The sequence below is a fragment of the Salvelinus sp. IW2-2015 genome, unplaced genomic scaffold (assembly GCF_002910315.2).
Source record: "Salvelinus sp. IW2-2015 unplaced genomic scaffold, ASM291031v2 Un_scaffold16312, whole genome shotgun sequence".
In the NCBI taxonomy this organism is placed as follows: Eukaryota; Metazoa; Chordata; class Actinopteri; order Salmoniformes; family Salmonidae; genus Salvelinus; species Salvelinus sp. IW2-2015.
In genome coordinates, this window is record NW_019957531.1 from 485,464 (window position 1) to 500,408 (window position 14,945).

General features: G+C 42.5%; 1 protein-coding gene across 1 annotated transcript in view; it reads left to right on the forward strand.

Moving 5' to 3' along the window:
* The first annotated feature begins 1,992 nt into the window (after nt 1-1,992).
* Nucleotides 1,993-14,945, forward strand: part of LOC112080405 (equilibrative nucleoside transporter 1) — a 287,889-nt gene continuing 274,936 nt past the window's right edge. The window contains exon 1 of the mRNA XM_070442559.1: nt 1,993-2,037. The gene's annotated coding sequence lies outside the window, so the exon portion shown is untranslated. The remainder of the gene's footprint in view (nt 2,038-14,945) is intronic.

Sequence of the window (14,945 nt, forward strand, 5' to 3'; positions counted from 1 at the left end):
TTGCATAAGTTGGGAGAACCACTTCATCAAACAATAGGCTTTGCTCCCTCTTTCTGTCTATCATTTGATTCAAGCGACGTGCATCTACCACTCCAACGAGACACCAGAGATGACACCTTTAACCGGTGCCCGACTCTAAAAATCATAGCTTTCCACATCAAACGTCGACGTCTTGTTGAGCCACAGAGCTCTCTCCTTTTGAACTTTTGATACACACAAAATCAGCATCACCGCTCCTGGTCACTCTGACTGATTCCACTTTACCCAATTCATCCTTCACCGTCTTCGAGACTGCAAACGGGTCACTCAAAAAAACGCACTCCAATCGCACTCCAACCATAAACCATAAACTACTGTTCACTTCTTCACCATCATCCACTCATTCTCACCAACTGTACTCGCGCCAAAAGAATCACACAATACTTCCTCTTCCACCATTGCTCCTCCAGTCATCCCCAGGACTCCCTCGCTCTTTGCTGTGAAAGATACAAGAGTTTTTGTTCTCGAAGTAGCACCCATATTGTTCGCGTTCCAGCACAGTTGTTGAGGTTTTGCTTGCCTGAGGTAGAGTATCTCATGATAAGCTGTAGGCCACACTATCTACCTAGAGAGTTTATATCTGTATTTTTTGTAGCTGTCTACATACCACCACAGACCGATGCTGGCACTAAGACCACACTCAATGAGCTGTATACCGCCATAAGCAAACAGGAAAATGTTCATCCGGGGACTTTAATGCAGGGAAACTTAAAATAGTTTTATGTAATTTCTATCAGCATGTTACATGTGCATCCAGAGGGATATAAACTCTTGACCACCTTTACTCCACACACAGAGACGTGTACAAAGCTCTCCCTCACCCTACATTTGGCAAATCTGACCATAATTCTATCCTCCTGATTCCTGCTTACAAGCAATGATGAAATCAGGAAGCACCAGTGACTCAGTCTATAAAAAAGTGGTCAGATGAAGCAGATCCTAAACTACAGGACTGTTTTGCTATCATAGACTGGAACATGTTCCGGGATTCTTCCGATGGCATTAAGGAGTACACCACATCAGCACTGACTTCAACAATGAGTGCATCTATGACATCGTCACAACAGTGACTGTGTGTACACACCCCAACGGGGAGCCATGGATTACAGGCAACATACGCACTGAGCTAAAGGTTGGAGCCGCCGCTTTCAAGGAGCAGGACTCTAACCCGGAAGCTTATAAGAAATCCCCGTATGCCCTCCGACGAACCAGCGTCAATACAGGACTAAGATAGAATTGTACTACACCGGCTCCGATGCTCGTCGGATGTGGCAGGACTTGCAAACTATTACAGACTACAAAGGGAAGCACAGCCAAGAGCTGCCCAGTGACAAGAGCCTACTAGACGAGCTAAATAACTTCTATGCTCGCATCGAGGCAAGTAACACTGAAACATGCATGAAAGCATCAGCTGTTCCGGGCGACTGGGTGATCACACTCTCCTCAGCCAATGTGAGTAACACCTTTAAACAGGTCAACATTCACAAGGCCGCAGGGCCAGATGGATTACCAGGATGTGTACTCCGAGCATGCGCTGACCAACTGGCAAGTGTCTTCACTGACATTTTCAACCTCTCCCTGTCTGTAATACCAACATGTTTCAAGCAGACCACCATAGTCCCTGTGCCCAAGAACACTTAGGTAAACTGCCTAAATGATTACCAACCGGTAGCACTCACGTCTGTAGCCATGAAGCGCTTTGGAAGGCTGGTCATGGCTCACATCAACACCATTGTCCCAGAAACCCTAAACCCACTCCAATTTGAATACCGCCCTAACAGATCCACAGATGATGCAATCTCTATCGCACTCCACACTGCCCTTTCATACCTGGTCAAAAGGAACACCTATGTGAGAATGCTATTCATTGACTACAGCTCAGCTTTCAACAGCATAGTGCCCTCAAAGCTCATCACTAAGCTAAGGACCCTGGAACTAAACACCTCCCTCTGCAACTGGATCCTGGACTTCCTGACGGGCCGCCCCTAGGTGGTAAGGGTAGGTAACAACACATCCGCCACGCTGATCCTCAACACGGGGGCCCCTCAGGGGTGCGTGCTCAGTTCCTCATGTACTCCCTGTTCACTCATGACTGCACGGCCAGGCATAACTCCAACACCATCATTAAGTTTGCCCATGACACAACAGTGGTAGGCCTATAGGAGAGGTCAGAGACCTGACCGTGTGTTGCAAGCAACAACCTATCCCTCAACGTGATCAAGACTAAGGAGATGATTGTGGACTACAGGAAAAGGAGGACCGACGCACACCCCATTCTCATCAACGGGGCTGTAGTGGAGCAGGTTGAGAGCTTCAAGTTCCTTGGCGTCCACATCACCAACAAACTAATGTGGTCCAAGCACATCAAGACAGTCGTGCCCATCAAGAGGGAACGACAAAACCTATTCCCACTCAGGAGACTTGATCTGGCATGAGATCTGGCATGGGTCCTCAGCATCCTGACTGGTTGCATCACTGCCTGGTATGGCAACTGCTCGGACACCGACCGCAAGCCCCACAAGGGTAGTGTGTACTGCCCAGTACATCACCGGGGCAAGCTTCCTGCCATCCAGGACCTCTATACCAGGCAGTGTCAGAGGAAGGCCCTAAAAATTGTCAAAGACTCCAGCCACCTAGTCATAGACTGTTCTCTCTGGTATCGCATGGCAAGCGGTACCGGAGCGCGAAGTCTATGTCCAAGAGGCTTCTAAACCACTTCTACCCCCAAGCCATAAGACTCCTGAACATCTAACCCAGACTATTTGCATTTCCCCCCCCCCCCCCCTCCTATTCTACGCTGCTGCTACTCTCTGTTATTATCTGTGCATAGTCACTTCAATAACTCTACCTACATGTACATATTACCTCAATTACCTCGACACCGGTGCCCCCGCACATTGACTCTGTACCGGTACTCCCAGTATGTAGCCTCGCTATTGTTATTTTACTGATTTGATTTGATTTATATTTGACATAATGCAAATGAACAATGGGTGTGTGGAGGCATAGGGTATATGTTGTGTCTGAATGAACAAGAATAGATGAGTAAGTAGATGTATAGAGGGGTGTAAATGTGTCTGAGAAGAAGGGAAAAGATGGGAGGTTGGGATAAACTTGGCCTGGGTGGGTAAGGATTGGAGGTGGGTAAGAAAGGGCAAGGATGGGAGGTGGGGATAAGCTTGACTTTGGGGGCAAGGGTGAGTGAGGATGGGAGGGTGGGACAAGCTTGGCTCAGTTGGGTAAGGTAAGATGGAAGGTGGGGATAAGCTTGGTTTAGGTGGAGTAAAGAGGGAAGAACTGGGTAAACCTGTAGAAAAATGAATACGAGTTCTGGACAGATTAAGAAAGGATTTCGAATCATTGGTTTTCCTTTTTTGTCATCACAACTAAGATTTAATGGTGGTTATTGGTGAGACTGGAGAGGGGCTGTATCTGGGAGATTGGGATGGGGTGACTGGGAGGGCATCAGACACTTCTCTAAGGTGTTCGTGGGGCCTCCACTCGTCCCATTTCAGTCTCTTGGAGGACCCACTCACCCAAGTAGACCCCCACCAGCCACTATACTTTAATTCAATTTATAAGGTAATACAAACTAACCACAGTACTTAGTGGCAGTCTTTCTTCAAATTAATGCACAATGTATCTTTTTTTTGGTACATTAGGAGAGGACTCAGAGCTAAAAAAAAAACATTAAAAGGCATAGCGCCTCAACTACAAAGACTTACTTAGCTTTATGGTTTTTAGTTTTTTGCGTGTTTTTTTGTCAAATGTCTGCTCAGACCACATGTCCACACGCTCTATATATGTAATGTATACTGTCACACCCTGATCTGTTTCACCTGTCTTTGTGATTGTTTCCACCCCCCTCCAGGTTTTATTCATCTTCCCCATTATCCCCTGTGTATTTATACCTGTGTTCTCAGTTTGTCTGTTGCCAGTTAATCTTGTTTGTCAAGTCAACCAGCGTTTTTTGTCTCAGCTCCTGCTTTCCACAGTCTCTCGTTTTCTCGCCCTCCTGGTTTTGAACCTTGCCTGTCCTGTCTCTGAGCCCGCCTGCCTGACCACTCTGCCTGCCCCTGACCCTGAGCATGCCTGCCGTCTTGTAACTTTGCCCAACCTCTGGATTACCGACCTCTGCCTGACACGACCCTGAGCCTGCCTGCCGTCCTGTACCTTTCTCCCACTACTCTGGTTATCGACCCCTGCCTGCCTTGACCTGTCGTTTGCCTGCCCTGTTGCTCTAATAAACATTGTTACTCCGACACAGTCTGCATCTGGGTCTTACCTTCAAACCTAATAGTACGAACTGGCCATGACTGACCCAGCAGCCCCGGGCCAGCTGCGCGATAATATCTCCTCCCAAGGAGCCACCACCGGGAGGCACGAGGAACTGCTTCGTGGCCTTATGGAGGGGGTCCAAAGGTTGGAACGCCATGACCGGGTATTGGACAGTTTGTTGGAGCAATTCCGCGGGTTGTCTGGGAGGTATCCCCATAGCCCCTCAGTAACCCAGCTGCTAGCAGCGCTGTCTCATCGGCCACTCCACCTTCTCAGGAGCCCCATTTACCCCCCCCCCAGAACGCTTCAATGGAGAGCCGATCACCTGTCTGGCATGTCTATCTCAGTGTGCCCTCATTTTTGTGCTTCAGCCCTCCTCCTCCCCCTCGGATTGCTCCAAGATAGCCTATCTCATCACGTTGATTTCCGCAAGGGCTCTCACCTGGGCTACTGCTGTATGGGAACAACAGCTGGCCATATGCGTTCGTATGGAAGGGTTCGTGGGAGAGGTGATGTCACGTTCTGAACATAGTTCTTTTGTATTTTCTTTGTTTTAGTGTGGTCAGGGCGTGAGTTGGGTGGGTTATCTATGTTTTGTGTTTCTGTGTTGGTTTTCTCGTTTGGCCTGATATGGTTCTCAATCAGAGGCAGGTGTTAGTCATTGTCTCTGATTGGGAACCATATTTAGGTAGCCTGTTTTCTGTTGTGTTTTGGTGGGTGGTTATATTTTCAGTCTTTGTGTGTCTGCACCAGACAGAACTGTTTTCGGTTGTTTCTTTGTTGTTTTGTTATTCAGTGTTCCGTTTTGATTATTATTAAATATCATGAACACTTACCACGCTGCACCTTGGTCCTCACCTTCTTCCACCGACGACAGCCGTTACAGGTGAAAAAGTTTTTTTTACGCCCTGTTCTCCAGGAGAGAAGCTGCCCGGAAGCTGAGTCACTGCCCAACTCAAATGTTGTGGTTTCGTACATGTTTGTGGAGGATGAGGCATACCCCCTACGGACTGACCTGATGAAGCCCTATCCATTTAGACAGATGGACCACGACCAGAGAATCCTAAACGAATGCCTCTCAAGGGCATGGAGAGTAGTTGAAAATGGCATCCTTTGGCATCCTCGCTAACTGGCTGAGGGTGTTTAGGTCCACCATCTGCCTTGAACCAGACAAGGCTTCCCTCTGCATACACAACTTCCTCATAGAGTGCATACATGCCACCAGCATTTGCAGAGTGGGAGGATGCTGACCACAGGGTCATCAAGGGAGCCTGGAGGAGACATGGACTGGGTGTTCTGCAGCCAGTGGAGCCTAGAAGGGAACTTAACCCCACAATTAGTTCAAAAGAACAATGCAACCTGCTTAGGGATGATTTTGTATCACCTACAGGTCAGGTTCCATGGCAAGAGGATCACATTTAAGTCAATGAAAGGAAAATACCTGTCTATTTGTGGAAAAATCACCCTGATTAACTCTTTAGTTATATCACAGTTGACCTATTTGCCTATGGTCTTGCTTACGAGCAATCAAGCAGAAAAAATTGAAAGGGCATTTTTTTATGAATATGAGTTCGGAGGGCAGAAATGATAAAATATTAAATCATTAGACCTCTCACTAAAGGCATCAGTCATACAAAAGTTATACTTAAAACCAAACTGGTTCTCTAGCAGATTAGTAAGAATGTCTAACACCATGTTCAAGAGTGGCTTTTTTCCCTTATTTCAGATTAATACCTCTCACTTTCAGTTATTTGAAAATGAACTAATCTCCTAAATATCACTATTTTTAAAACAGGCCATAGAAAGTTGATTGCAGTTTCATTTAAGGTACAAAACAATGTACAGCTGTGCCACATAGATTGCAAAATAGTTGGGAAGAGATTTTCGATGTACCGATTCCATGGCACATGGCACACTAATAACTGATACGCAAAACAACACACGGATTCAAAATGATTATACAAAATTCTTGCAACCAATAGAATGTTATATATATGGGGGATAGAAACATTCCAGCTCTGCAGATTTAGCTGCGAGTAGACAGAATCATTAGATCATTTGTTTTGGTACTGTCCATATGTAGCTTGTTTTTGGTCTCAGGTCCAGGAATAGCTGAAGAATTGCAACATTTACCTGGAGCTAACTCTGCAGATAGCATGACTGGGTGATTTTAAAAGTCATAGTCAATCAATCAATACTAATACTTTTAGCAAAAATGCTTATCTTTAATTTACAATCTGTAGAAACTATGAGAATCGAAAAATTACAGGACAGTTAAAAACATACATGGCAAATAGAAATCCAATATGGATGGTGTTAAGAAATAGATGGGAAGGGTTGAGTGGAGCTGAAGGGTGGGACTAATAACAACAAGATAACTAATGTAAAACATACTGTGTCCGTAAAATCTATATAAACTCAGCAGGGTCCCTTTTTCAGGACCCTGTCTTTCAAAGATAATTAGTAAAAATCCAAATAACTTCACAGATCGCCTATGGGCACAAACCCACCGTCGCTGAACCAGTGTTCTTCACTGACGTATCGCGGTTTTGTCTCACCAGGGTTGATGGTCGGATTCGCATTTATCGTCGAAGGAATGAGCGTTACACCGAGGCCTGTACTCTGCAGCGGGATTGATTTGGAGGTGTAGGGTCTGTCATGGTCTGAGCCGTTGTGTCACAGCATCATCGGACTGAGCTTGTTGTCATTGCAGGCAATCTCAATGCTGTGCATTACAGGGAAGACATCCTCCTCCTTCATGTGGTACACTTCCTGCAGTCATACTGCTCGTTCTGTACGTGATTTCCTGCAAGACAGGAAGGTCAGTGTTCTACCATGGCCAGCGAAGAGCTCGGATCTCAATCCCATTGAGCACGTCTGGGACCTGTTGGATCGGAAGGTGGGAACTAGGGCCATTCCTCTGAGAAATGTCCGGGAACTTGCAGGTGCCTTGGTGGAAGAGTGGGGTAACATCTCACAGCAAGAACTYGCAAATCTGGTGCAGTCCATGAGGAGGCGATGCACTGCAGTACTTAAATGCAGCTGGTGGCCACACCAGATACCGACTGTTACTTTTGCTTTTGACCCCCCCATTGTTCAATGACACATTATTCATTTTCTGTTAGTCACATGTCGGTGGAACTTGTTCAGTTTATGTCTCAGTTGTTGAATCTTATGTTCATACAAATATTTACACATGTTAAGTTTTCTGAAAATAAACGCAGTTGACAGTGAGAGGACGTTTCTTTTTTTGCTGAGTTTAGTAAAAAAAAAAAATCATAAGATATGTACAGTATACCATGTATAAGAGGAAAGTAATTTTACAATGAGAGAGAGATAGATTTGTTGTTTGTTGTTCATAGTTGTAATCAGATACAACTGTGACTGCATCCCAAATGGCACCCTAATCTCTATATACACACTAAAAACAAATGGTTTTATATAGTGCCAAATGAGGGTTATTTGACTTGTAGCCATATTGGAAGCCTTTTGGTGCTATATGGAAACTTCTTTAAACAACCATGCTCATCAGGTTCTAAGTGGAACCTGTGTAATGCTATAAAAAAAACTTTCCTAAATGTATTTAAAGAACCATTAAAAAAAGTGTTCCTCTATGGTTAGAACCCTGTTTGGGGCTATATGTGTGCAATAATAGTGTTTAAGATGATTTTTGAATGACATACTCATCTCTGTATCCAAAACATACAATTATCTGTAAGGTCCCTCAGTCGAGCAGTGAATTTCAAACAACGAAGACCAGTTTTCCAATGCCTCGCAAAGAAGTGCACCTACTGGTAGATGGGTACGAAAAAAAGCAGACATTGAGCATGGTGAAGTTATTAATTACACTATGGATGGTGTATCAATACACACAGTCACTACAAAGATACAGGTGTCCTTCCTAATTACGTTGCTGGAGATGAAGGAAAGCGCTTAGGGATTTCACCAGGATGCCAATGGTGACTATAAAACAGTTACATAGTTTGATGGCTGAAGATGGATCAACAACATTTTAGTTAATACTAACCTAAATGATAGAGGGGAAAGAAGGAAGCCTGTACAGCATAAATATATTCCAAAACATGCATCCTGAAATTAACTTAATGTCCTGAATACAAAGCGTTATGTTTGGGGCAAATCCAACACAACACTTCGCTGAGTACTACTCTTAATATTTTCAAGCATAGTGGTGGCTGCATCATGTTATGAGTAAGCTTGTCATCGGCAAGGGAGTTTTTTAGGATAAAAAGAAACTAAATGGAGCTAAGTACAGGCAAAATCCTGGTTCAGTCTGCTTTCCAACAGACGCTGGAAGACAAATGCACCTTTCAGCAGGGCAATAACCTAAAACACAAGGCCAAATATACACTGGAGTGGCTTACCAAGACGACATTGAATGTTCCTGAATGGCCTAGTTATAGTTTTGTCTTAAATCAGCTTGAAGATCTACGTCAACAACCAACTTTTTTGTTATTTTTATAAATATAATGTGCAAATACTGTACAATCCAGGTGTGCAAAGCTCTTAGAGACTATCCCAGAAAGACTCACAGCTGTAATTGCTGCCAAAGGTTATTTAACATGTATTGACTCAAGAGTGTGAATACTTACGTAAATTTGATATTTATTTATTTTAATTTCAATACATTTGCAAACAATTAATTATGTGATATTGGGTGTTGATGGGTGAGATTTTTTTTTATCAGTTTGAATTCAGGCTGTAACACAACAAAATGTGGAATAAGTCAAGGGGTATGAATAGTTTCCTTTGTTATGGTTCACTATAGAACCTTTATGGAGAATGGTTCTATAAAGAACCTTTCTCAATCTCAAAGGTTCTTTGTAGAACCTTACAGTTTTTTTTATTCTGGTTTAATAGCCATATTATATTGTACAAATTCCATAGGTTTTATTATTGTCTTTATTAACAAGTTGAATCAGGTGTGCTACAGTGGTTCCTCCTTTAAAAGTTGATTCATACTGCAACACACCTTGCGGGCTGCTGCAGCACTCTGTGGCACGTTATTTATTCTGTTAATGCGAGTTAGTGCTAGTTTGACGACCAGAGGGCATCTTTGAGAAGCATTTGATAGTCTTCTATATTGGCATTACCAGAGAATTTAAAACCTTTTTTGTAATAACATAGTATATGGGATTCATTTGATTAATTAAACCCTCAGTGTTTCCGTTAGGATGGAATGGAAAATATGGCTGCACGTTCTGACCTTAGTTCTTTTGTTATTTCTTTGTTTTAGTATGGTCAGGGCGTGAGTTGGGTGATCTATGTTCGTTTTTCTATGTTGGGTTTTTCGTTTGGCCTGATATGATTCTCAATCAGAGGCAGGTGTCGTTAGTTGTCTCTGATTGAGAATCATACTTAGGTAGCCTTTTTCCAACTGTGTTTCGTGGGTGCTTGTTTTCTGTCTTTGTGTATGTCACCAGACAGGACTGTTTCGTTTCGTGTCATTCTCTTTTATCGTTAGTTTTGTTGTTTTGTTCGAGTTTCGTTTTCATTAAAAGGCATAATGAATACTTACCACGCTGCACCTTGGTCCTCCGATCCTTACTACTCCTCCTCGTCGGAAGACAGCCATTACAATGGCACTGTAAAATGTGACGGTCGGTAGTAGGCTACAGCATAAGAGGATTGGAAGATTCTAAATTACAATCTAAGGGGCATAACATTTCCACACCCTAATTGTAGTGTCCCCGAACTTTCAATTGAGCGTACTTGCTCTTTGCCTTCTCTACTTCTCTACCGGAAGTTTATGCTGTTGTTATGCAACCTCTTTCTAGCTCGTTAGCATAACACATGACTAGTTAAACATTGTTCGACTTTTGGTGTGTTCTTAAATTCAATCTGGAGTGCCTGCACTCATAAATTCAGAGCGTTGTCAGATTGTCCGTTTGTAAATTCAGACCGTTTTGCTCTCCGAGCATGCACTGGACGTTCGGGCTGAGGAGTAGGGCTGATTTGAACATTCTGGCCTTACAACGGCAGTCAAGCACCCAAGCTAACGTTCCAGACACTAATGAGACCACTCTGACAGTTTTACTCGCCCTAGCAGAGCTGGTTAGGCAGTTTTCGTATTAACCAGAGCGTTGGTGACTGTATCTGTGCTGCTGGAAACAATTGAATTATGCTTTTTTTGCCAACGTTTCCTGACACCGGCCATATTCAACAGGTGTTGAGCGCTCGTACATTCATTATTCTGCACTTTGGTATACTCAGATGAGAGTGCTCTGAAATCGGAGTAGATAGCCAGAGCGAATTTACGAAACACACCCTAATATCCATTGAGAAACGCACAACGACTATACCATTTAGCTAAGCTAAGAATGACGGGAATAATCAAGTCAATAAACGCTGGGTAGTTAGCCTATAGCTAATGTAACGGATGTGAAATGGCTAGCTAGTTAGCGGGTACGCGCTAGTAGCGTTTCAATCAGTTACGTCACTTGCTCTGAGACCTATTAGTAGTGTTGCCCCTTGCTCTGCAAGGGCCGCGGCTTTTGTGGAGCGATGGGTAACGACGCTTCGTGGGCGACTGTTGTTGATGTGTGCAGAAGGTCCCTGGTTCGCGCCCGTGTCGGGGCGAGGGGACGGTCTAAAGTTATACTGTTACATTGATGCTGTTGACCCGGTTCACTGGTTGCTGCAGAAAAGGAGGAGGTTGAAAGGGGGGTGAGTGTAACGGATGTGAAATGGCTAGCTAGTTAGCGGGTACGCGCTAGTAGCGTTTCAATCAGTTACGTCACTTGCTCTGAGACTTAAGTAGGGTTTCCCCTTGCTCTGCAAGGGCCGTGGCCTTTGTGGAGCGATGGGTAACGATGCTTCGTGGGCGACCGTTGTTGATGTGTGCAGAGGGTCCCTGGTTCGCGCCCGTGTTGGGGCGAGGGGACGGTCTAAAGTTATACTGTTACACTAATATACTGTCAAGTTTGATGTATAACTACTAACGTTAGGTAGATAGCTGACATACCGGTAAATACTGCTGTAATGATATGCTATGTGGTTTGTAAGGACAGTGTACCTAACAAATTGTCAGCCAACATAACGTGTAAGGTAACTTATTTGAAAGGTCATTACTTTATTACATTGAGTAGCAAGCTTCAGCGTGGACACGCTCTATCGGCTTGAGCATGCTTTTGGTGCACAGTCAATAGCACGCTGAACTTCGGGCAAGAAGGTAGAGGGTTCGAAACCTGCTCCCTGCTTGTTTCATTTGAAGTCGTGCACAATTATCTGTTTATTATTTTGTTTATATTGCCCATTCATTGTCAGTTACAGACACAGTAGTGCATTGGGACCCAAAAGCATAATCAATGATCTAACTCCCCCTTGGTCGGCAAATCTGGTCTGTGATGGGGGGGGGGGGGGGGGGGGTTTCACACATAGCTCGGCTATTAGACTATTCTTTAGTAAAGGTTGAATAGTCTATTGTTCAGCTATTAGCACCCCTCCCCAACTTGCAACAAATTGTTGTTACTCCCATTTGGTTCCTCGCCCTCTTCCAAGCGTCATTCTCTGCCTGATTGGCTCGCTTGAGGGTGTGCTGGCAGGATATGGCAGCATCTTCAGTTGTGTGTCAATAATTCTGCATAGCAAGTTGTATGAAGGTCTGGTTAATCACAGGCAAATTGTTATATGCTATGTCTTTTTGCCGAGAGCAAAACCTTTTTCTTTTCAATCAAAAATAATTGTTCTGAAAGCAACTTTTTATTTTCAATCAAAAATAATTGTTTTGAAAGCAAAAACGAGGCTTCAAAGTAAAAAAATTATAATTTTGCAATCAAATATTTTGTAATAGAGCACAAAATATTATGCATTTTATTCCCAAAAATATTTTGAGAACAAAAAATGTATTTGAAAACAAAACTCCAATTTATGTGTAACGGAGCTGTTCTCAACTCCCTAGAGACAGCAGGAGCGGTAGAGATACTCTGAATGATCGGCTATGAAAAGCCAATTGACCTACGAAGGGCTTTTGAAATACATTTGATTTGATTTGAGTATGCCCAGAGTAAATGATCCATGGTCAGTTTTGCATTTCACCTCCTGATGATTATGATGACTGACCGTGTTAGATAAAAAAAAAGCTTAATCATGCTCTTTCTCTATTCAACTGTCTCTCGTCTGCAGGTGTGAGAGAAAGCCAGTCCCGTCATCTCCGCCTCACCCGCTCTTAACTTCTCTAGGGTATGTGGGACGGTAGCGTCCCACCTCGTTAACAGCTACTGAAACTGCAGGGCGTCAAATTCAAAACAACAGAAATCTCATAATTTAAATTCCTCAAAACATACAAGTATTTTACACAATTTTAAAGCTACACTTGTTGTAAATCCAGCCAAAGTGTCCGATTTCAAAAAGGTTTTACGACGAAAGCACACCAAACGATTATGTTAGGTATGAGCCAAGTCACAGAAAAAGACAGACATTTTTCCAGCCAAAGAGAGCAGTAACAAAAAGCAGAAATAGAGATCAAATTAATCACTAACCTTTGATGATCTTCATCAGATGACACTCATAGGACTTCATGTTACACAATACATGTATGTTTTGTTCGGTAAAGTTCATATTTATATCCAAAAATCTGAGTTTAGGCGGGATGCTACTGTCTCACTTGGCAAAAAGACTGAGAAAATGCAGAGCGCCATATTCAAAGTAATTACTATGAAAAGTATTATAAAATCAAACCTTCATTAAATCACACATGAAAGATACCAAATTAAAGCTACACTGGTTGTGAATCCGGGCCAACATGTCAGAATTCAAATAGGATTTTCAGCGAAAGCATACGATGCTATTTTCTGAGTATAGCACCATTGTAAACAAAGAGAGATAAGCATATTCCAACATTGCAGGCACGACACAAAAACGCAGAAATAAAAATATAATTCATGCCTTACCTTAGACGAACTTCTGTTGTTGGCACTCCAATATGTCCCATAAACATCACAAATGGTCCTTTTGTTCGATTAATTCCGTCAATATATATCCAAAATTTCCATTTATTTGGCGTGTTTGATCCAGAAAAACACCGCTTCCAACTTGCTCAAACGTGACGACAAAATATCTCAAAGGTTACCTGTAAACTTTACCAAAAAAATTCTAACTACTTTTGTAATACAACTTTAGGTATTTTTTAACGTTAATAATCGATCAAATTGAAGACGGGATGATCTGTGTTCAATACAGGATTAAACCAACTGTAGCATGCCTTCTAGTCATGCGCTTCAATCTAACGGGATACCTAGAGTGACTCGACTTCAAGATTGCCGTATTTCTTCATTACACAAAGGAATAACCTCAACCAATTTCTCTAGACTGTTGACATCCAGTGGAAGCCGTGGGAACTGCAAGCAGGTCGCTTAGAAATCTGGTTTCCCAATGAAATCTCGTTGAAAAGACAGTGACCTCAACAAAAAAAATCTGAATGGTTGGCCCTCGGGGTTTCGACTGCTAAATAAGTTCTGTTATACTCACAGACATGATTCAAACAGTTTTATAAACTTCAGAGTGTTTTCTCTCCAAATCTAATAATAACATGCATATCTTATCTTCTGTGGATGAGTAGCTGGCAGTTTAATTTGGGTATGCTTTTCATCCAAACTTGAAAATGCTGCCCCCTACCTTAGAGAAGTTAAGATAACCTTCGGGCCAACTGGGAGCCCAAGGCTGGTTAGGAGACTTCGCTAGAGATACTATGTAATTCTGATGAACTGAGACAATATTAGGATAGCACTGTAATTCATTAATCATATGTCATATGTGCATTGAAGTACAGATTGAACTTGTATTTATAATATAATATTACAATTATAATATTTATAATACCTAGATAATGAACTTTCAATAATGCGTTTCACATTCTCCACTGGTTGAAATTAAGTATCTCATGTGAATACTACACCTATCCTGTGTCCTCAGATTAATGCAGATGAAGGGTTAAATATGCATAGGAAGTGTACTGTACAATATTTTTCTGTTTATATGAATTACAAATCAGCCTTTACTTAAATGATGTTTCTCATCTATTGCATAGTTACAATGTGTAATCATTGATGTCCCAGGGGCAAGATTGTAAAAGTGTATAACTGTTAAAGTGTATAGTTGTAATACATACATGCAGACACAGGATAATTCAAAGAACGGAGTTTGATACACCTGGTATTAGATATGACTGATAAAGAATGTCTCCCAGAGATTCATACCTGAACTGCACCTTTATTTGCCAATGAAGAGTACATGATCAGTGAATATATTCAATGTACAGGCTACAATGTGGGGATCTCATGTGTGGTAATAACTACAGTGCATGTGTATAGGACTTGCATCCTTGGCACAAAAAAGTTGTTATATTCTACTCAATCCATAGGCTTCATGAATGCCATTCAGACTTGAAGTCGATACAACAACTATGATATCTGAGGTTCATAGATAGGTTCTGAACTAATATTCATACCAAAAGTTTTAGGGTACATACACAGATTGGCTACATACTAGCTACACATCCATATGCATACAGTTATTTTTATCCTCCATTACACAACAAGCAAATAAATAGTTAGCTAGCTATGCTACTTCAGCTGCATTGCATGGCAAATATAGGCAAGGCAAGCTTATAC